The sequence below is a fragment of the Hypanus sabinus genome, unplaced genomic scaffold (genome assembly GCF_030144855.1).
Source record: "Hypanus sabinus isolate sHypSab1 unplaced genomic scaffold, sHypSab1.hap1 H_7, whole genome shotgun sequence".
NCBI lineage: Eukaryota > Metazoa > Chordata > Chondrichthyes > Myliobatiformes > Dasyatidae > Hypanus > Hypanus sabinus.
Genome location: NW_026779048.1, coordinates 301417 through 313312, shown reverse-complemented (window position 1 = coordinate 313312; position 11896 = coordinate 301417). Strand labels below are relative to the sequence as shown.

Sequence of the window (11896 nt, the reverse complement as noted above, 5' to 3'; positions counted from 1 at the left end):
ACACTTATCTGGGTTGAACTCCATCTGCTACTTCCCAGCCCTATATTGCATCCTATCAATGTCCCACTGTAACCTCTGACAGCCCTCCACACTATCCACAACAAACCCAACCATTGTGTCATCAGCAAATTTACTAAACCCATCCCTGCACTTCCTCATCCAGGTCATTTATAAAAAATTCCGGACAGGAATTGCACAGTGCCCTGGAGAGGCTTATAGAACAGAGAGTCCTAAGGGTACAAATATATACAAGTAGAGGGCAAGCAGGGAGTCAGGGTGGTGAAGAATGTGTTTGCATGCTTGCTTTCGTCAGTCCGATCGCTGAGTACAGGAACTGAGATGCCAGGTTACAGCTGCTGGGACGACAGTCGAAATATCGTCTACAGAACATGGAAAATCAAACAGTACAGCACAGGGACAGGCATCTCAGTCCAGCATCTTGTGTCAAACCAAATAAATGAGTAATCTAATGGCTAACAAAACTAATCTCTTCTGCCTACACAATGTCCATATCCTTCCATATCCATGTCCCTGTCTAAACATCTGTTAAAAGTCCCTTTTGTATCTGTCTTGAGCACCACCCCGGGCAGCGTATTCCAGACACCCACCACTCTTTCACTGAAAAACTTGCCCCTCACATCTCCTTTGCAATTACCCACTCTCACCTTAAATACATGCCCTCTCATAATCTTATGGACCTCTGTCAGATCTCCCATCAGCCTCTGCTGTTCCAGAGAAAACAACCCAAGTTTGTCCGCTCCCTCATTATAGCATATACCCTCTGAACCAGGCAACATCTCAGTAAACTTCCTCTGTACCCTCCACCCTCTCCAAAGCCTCGACATGTGCAATACTCCAGATGTGGCCCAACTAGACTTTTATAAAGCTGCAACATAACTTCCTGACTTTTGAATCAATGCCTTGATGACTAAACTCAAGCAGACCGTTCGTCTCCTTAACCACTGTCAACCCGTGTAGTCACTTTCAGGGAGCTATGAAGTCGGATCCCAAGATCCCTCTGCCCATCAACACTTGTCTTTGGCAGTGTACTGTCTCTTTGATCTGCCAGGGTGCAGCTTCGGATCTGGCCGAGTTAAACTCCATCTGCCATTTCTCCATTCATATCAGCATCTGATTGATAATCCCATTGTATTCTTTTTCAGTCTTCTACGCTGTCAACACCACCAATCTTCCTATCATAGAGTCATTGAGTCATAGAAAAGTACAGCACAGAACCAGGCCCTTTGGCCCATCCAGTCCGTGTTGAGCCATTTAAACTGCCTATTCCCATCGACTTGCACGTGGACTATAGCCCTCCATACCCCTACCATCCACGTACCTATCCAAACTTCTCTTAAACGTTTAAATCGAGCTCGCACGCACCACTTGCACTGGTAGCTTGTTCCACACTCTCGTGACCCTCTGAGTGAAAAGGTTTCCCCTCATGTTCCCCTTTCACCCTTAACCCATGACCTCCAGAATCGTCCCACCCAGTCTTCAGTAGAATAAGCTTGCTTGCATTTACCCTGTCTGTACCCCTCATTATATTGTATTCCTCTCTCAAATATTCTCTCAATATTCCACATTCTAAGGAATAAAGTCCAAACCCATTCAGTTTTTCCCTATAACTCCGGTCCTCCACACCCAGCAACATCCTTGTAAATTTTCTCAGTATCTGTCAACCTTGTTTACATCTTTCCTGTAGGTAGGTGACCGAAACTGCACACCATATTCCAAACTAAGCCTCAGCAATGTCTTATACAATTCAAAAAACCTCCCATCTCCTGTACACAATACTTTGGTTTACGAAGGCCCCGTCCCCTCTGCCCCTCGCCTCTCCCCAACGGTGCGGATCAGTGCTAAAGGAAAAGTTAAGTTCACCCAGAACTTTAGAACAGATGATATTCTGCTCCATCCTGAAATCTGTACCATCACAGAAGGCATCTTCAGCCAGTTGATTTCATTGCATCAGACAGAGTTATCAACTCTAACGGAAGCTGTTGGTCAAGCAGCAGTTACTCCCAGTGGTCTACACTCTGAAGGGCAGTTTCAGTTCTGCCAGGAATCCTGTGATGGATCCAAAATGGACCAAAGAGCTGAATTCCTGCAAGGTGGTGAGAGTGACTGACCTTCACACAAAGGCAGCATCAACTTGTCTGGCAAGATGGAGCCTGGTAAAACTGAAGTTCAAGGTTATTGTTCAGAACAAGAAGGCAGCAGGAGAGCACCTTTGGATCTCCAGCGGGGAGATATTTTGAGTTTGCGGGAGAAGAGAGAGGCCAGACTGCGCAGGCGCGTGACGTCAGCCAGTTCAGTACGAACAGTTTAAAAAGGAGGCAGTGTTGTGAGCGGGCAGCGGAGTGAGAGGCAGCAGAGTGAGGGGCAGCAGAGTGAGGGGCAGCAGAGTGAGAGGCAGCAGAGTGAGAGGCAGCAGAGTGAGGGGCAGCAGAGTGAGAGGCAGCAGAGTGAGGGGCAGCAGAGTGAGGGGCAGCAGAGTGAGAGGCAGCAGAGTGAGGGGCAGCAGAGTGAGAGGCAGCAGAGTGAGAGGCAGCAGAGTGAGGGGCAGCAGAGTGAGAGGCAGCAGAGTGAGGGGCAGCAGAGTGAGAGGCAGCAGAGTGAGGGGCAGCAGAGTGAGAGGCAGCAGAGTGAGAGGCAGCAGAGTGAGAGGCAGCAGAGTGAGGGGCAGCAGAGTGAGGGGCAGCAGAGTGAGGGGCAGCAGAGTGAGAGGCAGCAGAGTGAGGGGCAGCAGAGTGAGAGGCAGCAGAGTGAGAGGCAGCAGAGTGAGAGGCAGCAGAGTGAGGGGCAGCAGAGTGAGGGGCAGCAGAGTGAGAGGCAGCAGAGTGAGGGGCAGTGGGGTGAAAGGGCTTTGGCTCCACGGGCTTCGGCGGTAACGGGACGAGGTGAGGCAGTTGTTGATTGCAAAAGGAGCTAGAATGTGTGTGAGGTCAGTTTTCTGTGGTCGGTGTCAGATGTGGGAAGTCCTGGAGTCTCCCGGTATCCCAGGCAGCCATATCCAGCGGGCAGCGTTGGGAGCGGGCAGTGGGGTGAAAGGGCTTTGGCTCCACGGGCTTCGGCGGTAACGGGACGAGGTGAGGCAGTTGTTAATTGCAAAAGAAGACCGACAGCTCACTGTTTCGATGTTACAATCTGCCACGTCGCCTATCCAAATTGCCCTGATTCAGAAACAAACAGATTCTCACTCACTATCGAGAGACAGAGAGACAGAGAGAGAGAGGGGTGGGGGAGAGAGAGGGGAGAGGCAGATAGTGAGGGAGAGAGATAGAGAGAGAGGGGGTAGAGGGGGAGAGGGAGAGAGGGGAGAGGCAGATAGAGAGGGAGAGAGAGATATCGCTCTTGCCACAGGAGAGGGAAGACCGACCGCTCACTGTTTCGATGTTCAACTCACTGTTTCGATGTTACAATCTGCCACGTCTCCTATCCAAATTGCCCTGATTCAAGGACAAGCAGATTCTCACTCACTATCGAGAGAGACAGAGACAGAGAGACAGACATACTTTATTGATCCCGAGGGAAATTGGGTTTCGTTACAGCTGCACCAACCAAGAATAGTGTAGAAATATAGCAATATAAAACCATAAATAATTAAATAATAATAAGTTAATCATGCCAAGTGGAAAGTCCAGGACCAGCCTATTGGCTCAGGGTGTCTGACACTCCGAGGGAGGAGTTGTAAAGTTTGATGGCCACAGGCAGGAATGACTTCCTATGATGCTCAGTGTTACATCTCGGTGGAATGAGTCTCTGGCTGAATGTACTCCTGTGCCTAACCAGTACATTATGGAGTGGATGGGAGTCATTGTCCAAGATGGCATGCAACTTGGACAGCATCCTCTTTTCAGACACCACCGTCAGAGAGTCCAGTTCCACCCCCATAACATCATTGGCCTTACGAATGATTTTGTTGATTCTGTTGGTGTCTGCTACCCTCAGCCTGCTGCCCCAGCACACAACAGCAAACATGATAGCAATGGCAACCACAGACTCGTAGAACATCCTCAGCATCATCCGGCAGATGTTAAAGGACCTCAGTCTCCTCAGGAAATAGAGACGGCTCTGACCCTTCTTGTAGACAGCCTCCGTGTTCTTTGACCAGTCCAGTTTATTGTTCATTCGTATCCCCAGGTATTTGTAATCCTCCACCATGTCCACATGGTGACTGAGAGAGAGAGGGAGAGAGTGAAAGGGAGAAGGTGAGAGGGAAAGAGAGAGGAGGTGGGGGAGAGAGAAGGGGAGAGGGAGAAGGGACGAGGAGAAAGGGTAGAGGTGGTGACAGAGGGAGGGGAGAGAGGGTGAGGTGAGGGGATGAGGGAGTTAGGGAGAGGATGAGAAAGGGGGTAGAGGGGGAGCCATAGAGAGGAGAGAGGTATAGGGGAGAGGGAGTGGGAGACAGAGGGAGAAGGGGAGATGGAGAGGGAGAGGGGGACGGGGAGAGAAGGAGAGTGGGAGAGGGGGTGAATGAGAGGGAGAGGGAGAGGAATGAAAAAAACAGAAGAGTTGGGCAGTCTGGTAGCGCAAGAGTGTCCTGGGTCTCGTCCCCTTTCAGAGGTACATTGTTTTGTTTATTTTGTGTGTGGGGCTAGGTGAGATGTTACTGGAGACAATTGAGTGAAATACAGAATTTAAAGATGGTGAGGGGTGGGTAGTGGTGGAACGAGGATGAGGAAAGAGGTGTTTAGCATTGGACTGGGATTGATTCAGTAACTGAGGTCTTTATGGATCAGCACAGATATGATGGGCTGAAAGGCTGTTTGACTCTGTGCAAACAGTCACGTGATTTCTCTGAAAAGCAAAGGATGTGTTTTGGGTGGGGTTGAAGGCGGAAGCTCTGAATTTCTCAGTAAACAGGATAAGCTATCAGCAGAGAGTCTGAATCAGTCAGTCATTGGCCGGGTCACTGGTTCATCGCTCACTCTGCCTTTTGCTGTTTTACAGTTTGGTTCAGACGATTCACTGTTGTCTCTGGAATTCCGTTCACCCTCCTTCGGATATATTTCTGACAGCGTGTGATCGGTGAGATGGTGTGATCGGAGACACGGACACAGCTCCGGTCAGGAGAGAGAGACAGAGAGGTAAGTTCGAGAGACGGCAGTGAGACTGGTAATCCACATGGGAATGATGGGAACGGGGTATAAAAGAAGTGCTAACGAAGTGGGAGTGGTCATATTGGGGGGGATATTGAGGTCAAAATGCTGTTGATGGGGTCACTGATCTGGCTTTGGTGAGTATCGGGCTTCGGTGGGAGGCTGAGCAGTGACCAGATGAGGTGTCTCTCAGTAGAAGGGACGAGGGGATAAAGGTTCTGAAAGTCAGGGCAGTGGGACTCTCGTCCTGCAGGGTGTAGGAGATCAGGGGTATTTCCGAGGTCCCAGTGACCACACCGACAGGAAGTGTGTCCGGTTGCTGCTCCTGTCTGACCACATAGAGCAGGTGGGGTAAACGTGGCTGGACTCACTGTGGGATATCAGGATGGGGTATGTGGGAGGTGTTTAGTGAGGTGGTTATAGTGTAGGAAGAGAGAAAGGGGAGATGAGTGGCCACAAGGAGGGCAGGCGGTCTGGGGTCAGTTCCCTCTCACATGGGTACATTGAATTGGTTACTTTAGGTGTGGGAGGTGTAACTGGAGACAATTGTGTGAAATACAGATGGTAGTGGGGTTGACCAGTGAGGGGTGGGTAACATTGGAAAAGAGGATGAGGAGAGAGGTGGTAGAGTGGGAATGGGAGAGACTTAGTAACTGGGATCACTATGGATACGCATGGATCTGATGGGCCAAAGAGCTGTATGACTCAATACAGTAACAGATTTCTCTGAAAAGCAAAGGTCTAGTCTGGGTGGGTTTGAAAGTGAAGGCACGGAATCTCTCTGTGAACCAGGGTACAGTAACAGCAGAGATCACACTGAGAGTCTGAATCAGTCAGTCACTGGCCGGGTCACTGGTTCATCACTCACTCTGCCTTTTGCTAGGTGGGGTGTGGAGAGGGGGTCAGAAATACGGGAGAGAAGTGGTTGGGAAGTGGGGGAGAGGGATGGGTGGTTGGGAAGTGGGTGAGAGAGAGGTGTGGGTGGGAGTGGGTTGTGGGAAGAGAGGTGGGTGAGCGTTGAGTCGCGAGAAAGAGGTGGGTGGGTGGGGAGAGGGGAATCAGAGATGTCTAGAGGAGGGACACTGTTAATTGGGATCAGTACGGACAGGTAGTTACTGGTCAGCACGAATATGTTGGGCTGAAGGTCTGTTTGGCTCCTTACAAACAGTCACATGATTTCTCTGAAAAACAAAGTATGTGGTCTGGGGTTGAAAGCGAAGCTCTGAAACTGTCGATAAAACCTGGTACGGTATCAGCAGAGATCACACTGAGAGTCTGAATCGGTCAGTCACTGGCCGGGTCACTGGTTCATCGCTCACTCTGCCTTTTGCTGTTTTACAGTTTGGTTCAGACTGATTCACTGTTGTCTCTGGAATTCCATTCACCCTCCTTCCAGATATTATTTCTGACAAAGTGTGATCAGTAAGACAGTGTGATTATATTCATATACAGTAGGAAGCTTCTACTGGCTTGAGGTCAGTCATCTTCACCCTCCTGTCCACCTTTCCCTTCTGCTTTTAACCCCACCAGACTGTTCCTGTGATCATTATGGAGTCTGACCCCATAATACTCCCCCATGGACACGGCATCCCCATGCTGAGGGATATTCCCCAAGAGCAGCTCAAGTGTGTCTGCATCTCTTGTAGAACCATCTTCAGACGGACTCAAAGAGATCTCCTGGACACAGTTTATCAGTTCATTCCCCTGTAGACCTTTCACACTGAGGCTGAAGTCTCCAAGCTCCTGAACCCTAGTTCTCTTTCATCTCTGTGATCTGTCTCCATATCGACTCCTCCATCTGCCGCTGACTGTGTGAACTCTGTAACACACTCCGAGCAAAGTGATCACCCTGTTCTAATGTGGAACCTTTGGGACAACCTCCCTCCTTTCTGCAGTGATGGTCTCATTCATCAATACTCTACTTATTCATACCTCCCCATCACACCTGAAGTGTCTGTACCCCAGCAAAGTCCTGCTCTTGTCCCATCTCTGTGACTGCAACAATATCATGTTCCCAATGCCTGACCAGTCAGTCTCCTTGCATTTACTCAGATGCATTTTAGCCCTGCAGTCCGCCCCTGAGCATTATTAAACCAGCTCCGATCTGCCCACTAGAATGACCTTGTCTTCTTTCTATATTTGACAGTCTCATCCCCACTGCTGGTCATAGTCTCTGTGTGCCCCAACCCCAACAGCACCAACAAACTCCCTGTAGGGGTATCAGCTCGATCCTGGATTGGGCACAAACCATCCATCTTGTAAAGGTCCCACGTTGCTCCAAAATATTCTCAGTGATGTAGAAATCTAAACCCCTCTCTCTCGTACCATCACTCCAGCAGTGTTCATTTGACCTATCCTCCTGTTCTCCACTCAGGAGTGTGTGGCACTGAAAGTAATGGAGAGAGTGAAACCACCAGCAAGATTCTTCCTCGATAAACACTGCCTGTTACAAGTTATATATTCTGGTTTATCTTATTTATTCAGTAAGATATACAGCACAAAAGGGACCATTCCAGCTGCATGCCCTAGCAAATCCCTGGCAAACGCTTGATTTATCCCTATCCTAATCACAGGACAATATACAATTACCAACTAACTTACCTGGTCTATCACAGTGGGAGGAAATGAGGGGACCCAGAAAAACCCACATATTCCACATGATGGACAGAGAGAGTCCATAAGACCATAGGACCATAAGATATAGGAGCAGAGTTAGGCCATTTGCCAATTGAGTCACCATTTCATCATGGTTGATCCAATTTTCCTCTCAGCCCCAATCTCCTGCCTTCTCCCTGTATCCCTTCATGCCCTGAACAATCAAGAATTTATCAACCTCTGCCTTAATATACATAAAGACTTGGTCTCCATAGCTGCCTGTGGCAAATATTTCCACAGATCCACCACTCTTTGGCTAAAGAAATTCTTCCTTATTTCTGTTCTAAAAGGATGCCATTCTGTTCTGAGGCTGTGTCCTCTAGTCTTGGGCACTCTTACCAGAGGAAACATCCTCTCCATGTTCATTTAGTCAAGGCCTTTCACCATTCAATGGGTTTCAATGAGATTACCATGTGCATTCTGCCATGTGCAGAAGTTCGCTGATGACATGGCCATAGTGGGGTGTGTCAGGAATGGTCAGGAGGAAGAGTATAGGAAACTGATACAGGACTTTGTGATATGGTGCAACTCAAACTACCTGCGTCTCAATATCACCAAGACCAAGGAGATGGTGGTGGACTTTAGGAGACCTAGGCCTCATATGGAGCCAGTGATCATTAATGGAGAATGTGTGGAGCAGGTTAAGACCTACAAGTATCTGGGAGTGCAGTTAGATGAGAAGCTAGACTGAACTGCCAACACGGATGCCCTGTGCAGGAAAGCACAGAGTCGACTGTACTTCCTCAGAAGGCTGGCGTCATTCAATGTTTGTAGTGAGATGCTGAAGATGTTCTATCGGTCAGTTGTGGAGAGCGCCCTCTTCTTTGTGGTGGCGTGCTGGGGAGGCAGCATTAAGAAGAGGGACGCCTCACGTCTTAATAAGCTGGTAAGGAAGGCGGGCTCTGTCATGGGTACAGAACTGGAGAGTATGACATCGGTGGCAGAGCGGAGGGCGCTGAGTAGGCTACGGTCAATCATGGAAAACCCTGAACATCCTCTGCACAGCACCATCCAGAGACAGAGAAGCAGCTTCAGCGGCAGGTTGCTGTCAATGCAATGCTCCTCAGACAGGGTGAAGAGATCATTACTCCCCAACGCCATTCAGCTCTACAATTCAACCACCAGGGGCAAGACATGTTAAAGTGCCGGGGTTAGGACTGAGCTTAAGTTACCACTCAATGCACTTTAGTAAACTATTTAAGAACTTTTTTAAAAGCTATTTATTAATGCTTTTTGGGAGGGTGATTTTAGATGCATATCATATTTATACTGTTAAATACTGTATGTAATTAGTTTTGCTACAATAAGTGTTTGGGACACTGGAGAAATGTTGAATTTCCCCGGGGATGAATAAAGTATCTATCTATCTATCTATCTATCTACCCTTCATTCTTCTGAATTCTAGTGTATACAGACCCATAGCCATCAAATGTTCTTCCTATGACAACCCATTTAATCCTGGAATCATTTTCATGAGTCTCCTTTGAACCCTCTCCAGTTTCAGAACATCCTTTCTAAGATAAGGGGCCCAAAACTGCTCACAAAACTCCATGAGGCCTCACCAGTACTTTATAAAGTCTCAGCATTACATCCTCACTTTTATATTCTAGTCCTTTTGTGATGAAAGTTAATATCGCATTTGCCTTCCGCAACCTGCAAACTAACCTTTTGGGAATCCTGCACAAGGACTCCCAGATGCCTTTGCACCGCAGATTTCTGAATTTTCTCTCCATTTAGAAAATAGAGTGCACGTTTATTTTTTTCTACCAACGTGCAGGACCAAACTCTTCCTGACACTGTATTCCACCTGTGATATCTTTGCCCATTATCCTAATCTTTCTAAGTCTGTAGCCTCTCTACTTCCTCAAAACTACCTGATCCTCCAGCTATCTTTGTATCATCTGCAAACATTATCACAAAGTCATCACTTCTGTCATCTGTCATTGACATAAAATACAAGAAGAATCTGTCCCAACACAGACCCCTGTGGAACACTACCGGTCGATAATTTCAATCGCATACCCAGCTTGAGAAATCAATGTTCATGCCATCAGGTTGGAGGCTACCCAAACAGAATACAAGATGTTGTTCCTCCAACCTGAGTGTTGCCTCATCATGACAATGGAGAAGGCCACAGGATAGACATATTGGAATGGGAATGGGAAGTGGAATTTAAATGGGTGGCCACTGGGAGTTCCCGCCTTTTCTGGCAGACAGAGCACAGGTGCTTAGTGAAGCTGTCTCCCAATCTATGTTGGGTCTCACTGGCATACAGGAGGCCACACTGGGAGCATGTTGGGTTTTCCTTTGAGGAAACTACAGCCTATTTTATCATGTGCCTCCAAGTACACTGAGACCTCATCCGTAATAATCAACTCTATCTGCCCTGGCACTCAGGTTTCCAACCCCTGCAACTCTAGTTTAACCCCTCCCCCCCCTTCCAGAGCAGCACAAGCAACCCCTCTCACTGGGATAATGGTCCCCCTCCAGGTCAGGTGCAATCACACCTTCCTTGGAAAGAGCCCAAAGATCAGGAAATTCTGACACACTCCCTCCTGTACTAACTCCTTAGCCTCGTGTTAAACTGTGTGATCTTCCTTGTTCTGACGTCACTAGCAAATAGCAAGGGTATCAATCCTGAGATCACAAGCCTGGAGATCCTGTCCTTTAACTTCCTGAACTAACTTTGCAGGGTCACATCACCCTTCCTGCCTATATCTTTGGTTGCTATGTGGACCATGACCTCTGGCTCCTCCCCCTCTCACTCAAGAATGCCGTGCACTGCATCTGAGATGTCCCTGACCCGGCACCTAAGAGGCAACGTACCATCTAGGAATTACGTTCCTGTCCACAGAACCGATAAGCACCCCAATCTGTGTATTCCCCTAACCAATGAATCCCTATCACTACTGATCTCCCACTTCTCTTCAGAGCCACAGAGACAGACTCAGTGCCTGAGCACTGTGACTTTCCTCTGTTATGTCATTGCCCACGTCCCTCAACAGGATCCAAAGCTGTGTCCATATTATTGAGGGGAACAGCCTGCAGTGGCTGCCTATCCCCTTTTTAATTGAGATACAGCAAAGAATGTGGTCTGGTTTGGGTTGAAGCTGAAGACACCAAATCTCCCAGCAAACCAGAGTCCAGTCATGGTCTGGACAGTCCGAAGCAGACCGTCTCTGGCCGGGTCACACAGAAGAATGGAGCACCTCTGCAGGGCAGTGAGGAGTGTTGGGAGTTATCGATAAAGATGGTTAGACCATGAGCTGGGTACAGTGGAGTGTGGCAGAGAGCTGGGTAGAGAGTGTGTGGGGAGAGGTGGCAGGACTGGCACTGGGAGGGAGTTGGTAAATGAGATTGGTGTGGACATACTCAGTGGTCAGCACGAATATGGTGGTCTGATGGACAGGCTCTTTTACTGCGTACGAACAGTCACATGATTTCTTTGAGAAGAAAAGCTTCTTCTCTGGGTGGCTTTCAAGCTAAAAGCATTGGTTCTCTCAGTAAAACCAGGGTAGAGTAACAGCACAGCAGGAGAGGTGGGCAGTCTGGGAGTGCAGGAGTATCCTGGGGTCAGTCCCCTCTCACCCAGTACATTAGCCCATAAGACCATAAGACATAGGAACAGAATTAAGCCTTTCAGCCCATTGAGTCTTCTCCACTATTCCATCATGGCTTATCCCAGATCCCCCTCAACCCCATACAGCTGCCTTCTCACCATATCGTTTGATGCCCTGGCCGATCAGGAAATGATCAATTTCAACCTTAAATATACCCACGGACTTGACCTCCACCGTAGTCAGTGACAGAGCATTCCACAGATTCACTACTCTTCACTACTGCTACCAAATATTATTTCTGACAGAGTGTGATCGATGAGATTGTATGATCGGAGTCACAGACACAACTCTGGACAGAGGAAGTGAGAGAGAAGGAGGGATAGAGGTGTTCGAAAGACAGCAGTGAGGCTGGTAATCTACATGGGGATGATGGGAATGAGGTATAAGAGAAATGCTAACGGAGTGGGCGTGGTCTTATTGGGAGGGATATTGATGTCAAAATGCTGTTGATGGGGTCACTGATCTGACTGGTGAGTATCGGGCTTCAGTGGGGAGACAGAGGTGGGTGGGTGGGGAATG

General features: G+C 48.4%; 1 protein-coding gene across 6 annotated transcripts in view; it reads left to right on the top strand.

Annotated features, from left to right (window-relative positions):
* The first annotated feature begins 4863 nt into the window (after positions 1 to 4863).
* Positions 4864 to 11896, top strand: part of LOC132386078 (apolipoprotein L5-like) — a 50180-nt gene continuing 43147 nt past the window's right edge. For all 6 annotated transcript variants that reach the window (XM_059958372.1, XM_059958371.1, XM_059958369.1 and 3 more), the window contains exon 1: positions 4864 to 5090. The gene's annotated coding sequence lies outside the window, so the exon portion shown is untranslated. The remainder of the gene's footprint in view (positions 5091 to 11896) is intronic.